Source organism: Eretmochelys imbricata, chromosome 1 (genome assembly GCF_965152235.1).
Source record: "Eretmochelys imbricata isolate rEreImb1 chromosome 1, rEreImb1.hap1, whole genome shotgun sequence".
NCBI classification, from domain to species: Eukaryota; Metazoa; Chordata; order Testudines; family Cheloniidae; genus Eretmochelys; species Eretmochelys imbricata.
Window position 1 is genome coordinate 194,895,502 of NC_135572.1, and position 7,227 is coordinate 194,902,728.

Sequence of the window (7,227 nt, forward strand, 5' to 3'; positions counted from 1 at the left end):
AACTAAATAAATTATACTCTAAATGAAAGTTGACTTTTTCATATTTACTTTCTGGAGATAATTTTAATACATATAATTAAAGTATTTAAATCAAGCTAAGTGGCCTATTAAGTAACAAGGAAACATAAGAGATATTTAGAGTAATATCATTTGTAATTACGAAATATAATAATCAGTAAGAAAAACTGTACTATAGCATGTGTGCCATGTGATTTATCTACATAGGTACTTCCATTGCCCACATCACTCTAGTATCCCAAAAATGTGAATGAGTTGAATGTTCCGACACTCCTATGATACAAGGAAATATTAATAGTCTCCATTTTACAGAAAGAAAAGTGAAGCAGTGGGAAATAAAAGCCTCCATTTTCAAAAGCAGTCTCCAGTTCAGGGTGACTCCATCTGAACACTTGTAGCTTCAACTGGAACTGTGGCTGCTCAGCCCAAGGGAGCACACTGAAAAATTAAGTCAGGCAAAACCAGTGGCCACTTTTGAAACTTTCTGAACTAAATCATTTATCCTAGGTCACACAGATAATGTGCAGCAGAGGCAGAAATTGAACCCAGATCTCCTGAGTCCCACTCTGGGGCCTAATCTATAATGCCATCCTTCCGCTCTAAACCACTTTTGAATATACATGAAATCTTGCATATTATGGAGGCCGTGCACTGTTAAACAGATGCCATGTTTCACCTCACAGGTGCTGGGGTGAATGGATTCATAAACAACCTATACACACATGTATCTAATTACTTTGCACAGGCAGATCTACCATAAAAAGTAAAACAGAGGACTTAGCTACTTTGTGTGTATACATCCTCCTTTTGCACATTATGTAAAAGAAAGGTTTACCCCAATGCTGTTGGCCGAAATTTCCTATCCTCACATTGTTACATTGTGTGTTGTACGCAAGATGTGGGCGGTGTTTCAGTGCTGTAGTAAGTATAGTATTTAGGCCCCCTATCCAGCAGATAACCTAGGCACAGGTATAATTTTAACCACATGAATGACTTTAATGGGACTACTCATTTGCTTAAAATTACTTATGTGATCTGCTGGGTTGGGGTCATAGTTTGTAAAGTGCTTTGAGATCCTTTGGGATGAAAGAAAAAAATGTTAGGTATAAAAATGCATTATCACTGATATTAAATGTAGAAAATTGACATTTAATATCTTTAATTATTCAAAGAAAAACTAGGAGACATTAGGGCCTTCCTCCTCACATTGGACAGGAAGATACCTATAAATGAAACATCTCTCCTACAGGCCTTTTGCTGAAGGTAACTTCCATTGAAGTCAATGCACATACAGTAGGTTTGTGATACAGGTCTTAGGTTTCCTCGCAAAAACATTTTGTGCTGATCAAAACCACCAAAGAGGATTTTACATTAAATTGTGTGTTTACTTGAAACCTTATTTACAATTTTGCTCCAGTAATTCAGACAAGTCGTGTATGTTGATGATATGCCCAACGTTTGAGATTATGGGCCAGTATCTGAGATTATTGGTCCTTCTGCACATGGATCCTGGAGGAAACAATTCCCCACCCCTGCACCCCCACAACACCTGACTTCATTGGGATTATTGTAGATTAGTTTGTAACCGAGACCAAAATCTGACCTTACACATTATATTGGGATTTATATGAAAATTGTTTACTAAACTCTGTTTAAAAATCAAATTATACAGTGATTATATCTCCTAAAACCATGTGATTAAAGACAAAATCTTAACTTTCATCAAACAGAAGAATTCCCAAAAGTAAATGAAAGTATCTGGTAATAGCTAAATTTGAGGAAATCTCCATTCTACCATTAACTAGATACATTTTTATATTACTTTTTCAATTTCAACAAAAATTATTTCAGTGCTTCCTTAAAGCTTCCATTACTCCTTCCTCTTCAATAGGCTATTTTACCATTTCTCTGCTTCCTAATTTGTAAATACCATTTCAATGCTATTTGCAGCTGCATTCACACTGGTTCTGTAAGTATGAGTAGAATTAAACTGTCCACTTCTTGCAGAGCTGCATGGAGAACACGATCATTTATGGAACAGAATTCTATGCACCCACACATCTCCATATTGTGTGGAAGCTATGTATTAAGTGCAAGGACCAAGGACAGTATTATGACCAAGCCAGTTATGATGTAAGGTCTCAAGTTCTGATCTTCCCAAAAATCCTACACCATTACACCAAATAAAGAGAAAACCTTTTGTAGTGTACAGAATTCTAATTTGACTTCAAATATAAACAGAGAATTTTTTCAAAAGTCAATATTTATGTATTCAGCTTTGAGCAACAGTCTGAGTCCTATCAGTAAGCTTTTGAATTTTGTATGTGATTTCACTTTGTAAAGACTGTTGCATCAATTATTATGCACATAATGCGATTCTTATCAATAAGATTATAAAATCTGGTTAGCAGTTTTTGAGAACTATATTTTTCCAGTGCAACTGCTCTTGTAATAAAATTGTAATTAGTTTATTTTGTGTTCAATTACTTTTGACATTATAGTTTATGTCAAAGGATGAAAGGCATGTCTATACCCCTACCCACTACTCCCCATACAGGCTGAATTATTGAACTCTGGGTGTTAATATCTGCAGGGACTGGGAAAAGAAGCAGAATCCACCTCCCTCCAACATTCTGACAAGTCATGGGGCACAGTCTCTCCGCTGCCAATATCCCACTAGTTAGTATTGTGGCTGTAGCCATTTCAAAAGATCCCACAAGAGCAGCTACTTCCACTGCCTCCTTTGCCTATTTGGGATCATCACATACCTCATGTTTGCCATACAGGGGCTGCTGAAGATCAAGACTGTGTTATTAATGAGCTTTTATGAGAACTAAACTTGGCCCCCTAAATGTGTGTGTTGGGTTTTTTTTAAGTATATATACTCAATATTTGCAATGTTGCTATGTTTTTCCATCATCAGGGGCCAAATTCAGACCACTGTCAGTAGGTTCAACTGCACCAACACGACTTGAGTTACACCCACTTATACCAGCTCTTCATTTGGCCCCACAGGTTCGAATCTCTGTTTGAAACAAATACATTATGTTGGTTCAATAGTGTCAAACTCTTCCAAAAACAAACAAAAATGCTCTAGTTCCTAAAAGTACTTTGGAAATGTTAGCAATTTAATGATTAAAATTTGTCTTTCAAATTCAGTAGCTACCTGGGTTACCAATCCCAGGAAGAAAAATGGTGAGAGATACAGAAAGCACAAGAATTACCAGGAAAGTGGGATTTGCACATTAAAACCAAGTTAACGCCTATCACCCCAGTATTACAATTTCCCCCCAACTCCTAGAAGACAACTCTTAGATTTTTTTAAACATATGCCTCTTGATATTTTCCCATCCCTACTGGCAGCCTCAAGTTTTACAGGCTGTATATGGTTAATAACTTTTTAACCCACAATGTTGTACTTTTCATATTCCAATTATTGTTTTAAAACTTTTGCCATAATTCAACTGTTCTTTCAAAGCCAAGGGCTTTTCTTTCACAAATGAGCTAAGATCCCAACACTGAGGGCCTTCTAATTTTCATGTTCATAAAACCCATCCCCTTGCATTCCTAAAACACAAACTTTATAATCTGACAGTTCCTGTGGGCACCCAAAAGAAGACATGTTTTCTGAGGTGCTAAAACCTGAACAAGCATCTTCCCCATGAAAAGGAACAAGGAGACAGCCTGTATCTCATTAACAACAATTTAACACTATTTTCCCGGTGTACAGTTTACATACTTACCCAGGAAGGCAAATGGAAATTACAGACAGAGGAAGATGAAGCAGTCTCAAAGCCTTTGTCATGTGATAGTGACCTATAAAGTATCAAATACAGGCACATCATCAGTACACCATGATTTTACAATATTGCAACTTGCCACAACGCCAACAAGAGGAGAAATTCCCAAAACTTGAAACTTGCTTCCTCCTCACACACCCCTCCCCCTCGTATAAGTTCTCCTTAAAACGGGAAGCAGGTTGACAGTGGCAGGAAATCTTAAACAGCAAACAAAAGATGCACCATGTCTTTAAAGGGCATTGGGACTGGGCAAATGGAACAAATCATCTGAGTGTGCATCAGCGGGGTGGGATATTTTCTCTCTCTCTCACCATGAAATATGCGACGTATCAAAATAAAAGGCAGAAAGTTGGACACAAAAATAAACCACAATAAAGCCCAACGATTTACACAAGTGCTCTCGCTCAATCCCCAGCGTGGATAAATTCAGCGACGTAACAAGAATATTAGGAAATCAGCAAGCCCAGATTTCAGGTACGAGATATACACAGGGAGAGAGAGAGGCGGCTGCAATGTTGTAGCACTGTTTCAGGTAATGCCCATTCCCCTTTTCCAGATCTAGAGTCCTGAAATCGCCAAACAAGCCCCTCCACCATCGCAATCCACACGGAGATTAGAGACCTGAATCCAGACAGTGCATGGGTAAATGCATTTACAAGCCACCACCGCCACCCACCCCCTGTGCAAAGTATAGGGCCACCAGAATCCGGGCTCTGGGGTGGGGTGGGGTGAAAGGAAAGGTATTAAATATGGAGAGAGGCTAGACTGACCCACGGCTTTCCCTTTTTCCTCCTGGTCACCATCAAGTTTGCATCTTAGTTACAAAATGTCGATCTTAAAGGCTGACAAGACACAGGGAGAGGGGGGAGAGAGAGAGAGAGAGAGAAGAGAGTCCATCTTGCTTTGGGGGGGAGGAGAGGAGCAATAATGTAATGCACAAATCTCACCCTCCCAGGGGGAAAAGTCTGCACAACACCTTTCAGGAGGGGAGGGAGGAAAGGGAAGCAAGGGGGACGACGGAGCAGCTCCCCCCAGCCCTCCAGCTTTCCCTCCCCAACGAGATTTGGTGAATCAGACTGGCAAAAAACACCTCCCTGCTGCTGCTCCCCTCCTCCTCCCCGCGGGCCCGGGCGATGATCCCGCTGCTGCCACCGGGGAGGTGCTGCTGCTGCACAGAGCCACATGGAGACCTAGACTCCTGTCCCTGCTCCATCTCCACAGCGTGTTAATATCGGGGAGTGGGCTGGGGGGGGGGGTGACAAGCTGCCCCCACCCCTGGTGCGCCTAGATCTGGGACTTGAACGTGTCATTAGTAGGACAGGCAATGGTTTCAAAGCCCCAGGCCAAGTGACCATCCTCAGCAGCCTGGCTGGTTTCTCGCCACCACCTTCCACAAGGCTCCCCCCACTCTTTCCCCAACACATACTCTCTCACCTCTTAAAAACTTTTAAACAAGATCCTCTCGTGAGGAGTCGCTAATTTGCCCCTCACACGGTTAAAATAAAAGCAGCAAGCCATTGCTCACAGGGAGTGGGAGAGACCCAGGCATTTTCTTTCCCCTTTCTACAGAAAAGGAAAGCAAAAAATAGCTCGTCTGTGCCGCTCACTCGCTCTCTCTCTATCGTACATGTTGTCTCGGCTTCTTTTTGCATCGTTTCATTTTACCTTCCTCGTTCAGCGGCAGCGGGCTGTAAAAAGATATTTCTAAACACAAACCTGCTGTTTTACAGATTCCAGGATCAATGCTATTCCCTCCCTTCCTCCCCCATTGCAAACCTACACTGGCTGGGTTCTCTCCTCCCAGCCATGTAAGTTTCATACATTGCAAATAACACAGAGAGAGGAGGAAGAGAGAGAAACGAGGGGGGGGGGAGGGAAGAGTCTGATTTCTGTAATTTACCAGCGACACGATATCGCAGCAGCAAATAACAGTTTAACACCAATCTGGCTTCTGATGACTGAGTAACCCCCACTAAAGGCACAAACCCCCTCCCTGGGCAAATTATCTCCAAGTTTTCTGTCATCGCGACCATCCAATGTCACAACTTACCTTCAGAAATAGGACTTTAAACAGCCAAGGCCTTCCTCCCCGCCCCAGCCTCTCTCTCTCCACCTTAAACTTATTGACACAACATAATCCCACATTCATGCAAAATCCTGACACAGCCTCTCTCCTCCTCCTCCGTCACTCCCCCCCCCTTATTCTTTCTTCCTCCCCGGCTTGCACTAGCCCCACTTTTTCTCTAGCAAATTACAACATGGGGGGGGGGGGGAAGGAGTGCATCGCACGGATGGCTCTACCGGAAAATATAGCTTCCCAACTCTCAAAGCGAACAACTGAGCCCGGTTGTTGTTGGCTTCTCTCTCTCTCTCTCTTTTTTAAAGTGACACAAAAACCACAGAGAAACCTGGCCCCGAAAATAAATCAACGCACTTTTCCCTCCCCCCACCGGCCCCTGGAATGAAGTTTCGTTTCTGGCTGCCGCGATTTCCCTGTCAAGCCCCCCACAAACGCACAGCCGGTGTGGCTGGTTTGTTGTTGTTATCCCTCCTCTCTATTTCAGCTTCTTTCCCCCCACCCCTCGCTCCTCCGTTGTTGCTGCTCCTGCTGCTGCTGGCGGCTCTTGCCTCTCTGTGGGGAGAGGTACTGGTTCAAACGCAGCCTGGCACTGGCTGGCCTACCCCGGGTGTATTTTTTTCCTCCTCTTATGCATTGCATTGCAATTCACCTCCCCTTCCCCTCACCCCCACGCCCGGCCTTTTAACGAGGAAAGGAGGCGACAGAAACAAACCCCCTCCCCACCCAAAGTTTGAAATGAAGGCTGGGGTGAAAAGAGGGAGGAAAAGTGACTGGAAATCGTGGCAGCAGCAGCCCAGGACACGTAAAGGTCTCTGCCTTCCCCCAAGTCCACCCTACCGGCGGCGGCGGCTGCCGGAGGAGTCCTTGGGGGCTGCCCCGGTGCTGCTGAGCGAGTGATAGGAAGGAAAGTGTGTGGAGAGGGCACCTCTCCTGCCTGGCTGGCGAAGGGAAAGGCGGGGGGTTGTGTGCACTTACCTCTCTGTGTGTCTGTCTGTGCGTGTGGGTTTCAGTGGCCAGTCAGTGTTTCTCTATGTGAAAGTGAAGAGAAGAGCACTCAGCAGAGCCTCGGTTTTCACTGTACACTGCTCCACATACAGTACATGCAACCCGGAGAGACTGAAAACATTCATTTTTATATAAGGCAGCCTGCCATTGGCTCAGGGACTGAGGGACAGGTTTGCCAGCCATACAGCTGGCCCGTTACACCCAAAGAGCGAGAGACTCGCACGCACACACACGCTCATATGCACACACTCACACACAAAGATCATCTCGTTTCTTTTACTAATGTTTCAGGACCTGTAGACAGCCTAGCAGGGCAGGTAGAAG

At 43.7% G+C, this 7,227-nt stretch overlaps 1 protein-coding gene across 6 annotated transcripts in view; it reads right to left on the bottom strand.

Annotated features, from left to right (window-relative positions):
- The window catches only part of BBX (BBX high mobility group box domain containing), a 189,800-nt gene extending 182,810 nt beyond the window's left edge, over window positions 1–6,990 (bottom strand). For 5 of the 6 annotated variants that reach the window (XM_077821139.1, XM_077821157.1, XM_077821148.1 and 2 more), the window contains exons 1-2: window positions 6,874–6,990; window positions 3,762–3,834 (exon numbers count right to left, since the gene is read on the bottom strand). The gene's annotated coding sequence lies outside the window, so the exon portion shown is untranslated. Of the gene's footprint in view, window positions 1–2,903; window positions 3,044–3,761; window positions 3,835–6,873 lie in introns of all 6 variants that reach the window. The other variant, XM_077821121.1, reaches the window with a different exon arrangement.
- Between the last annotated feature and the right edge of the window lie 237 nt (window positions 6,991–7,227).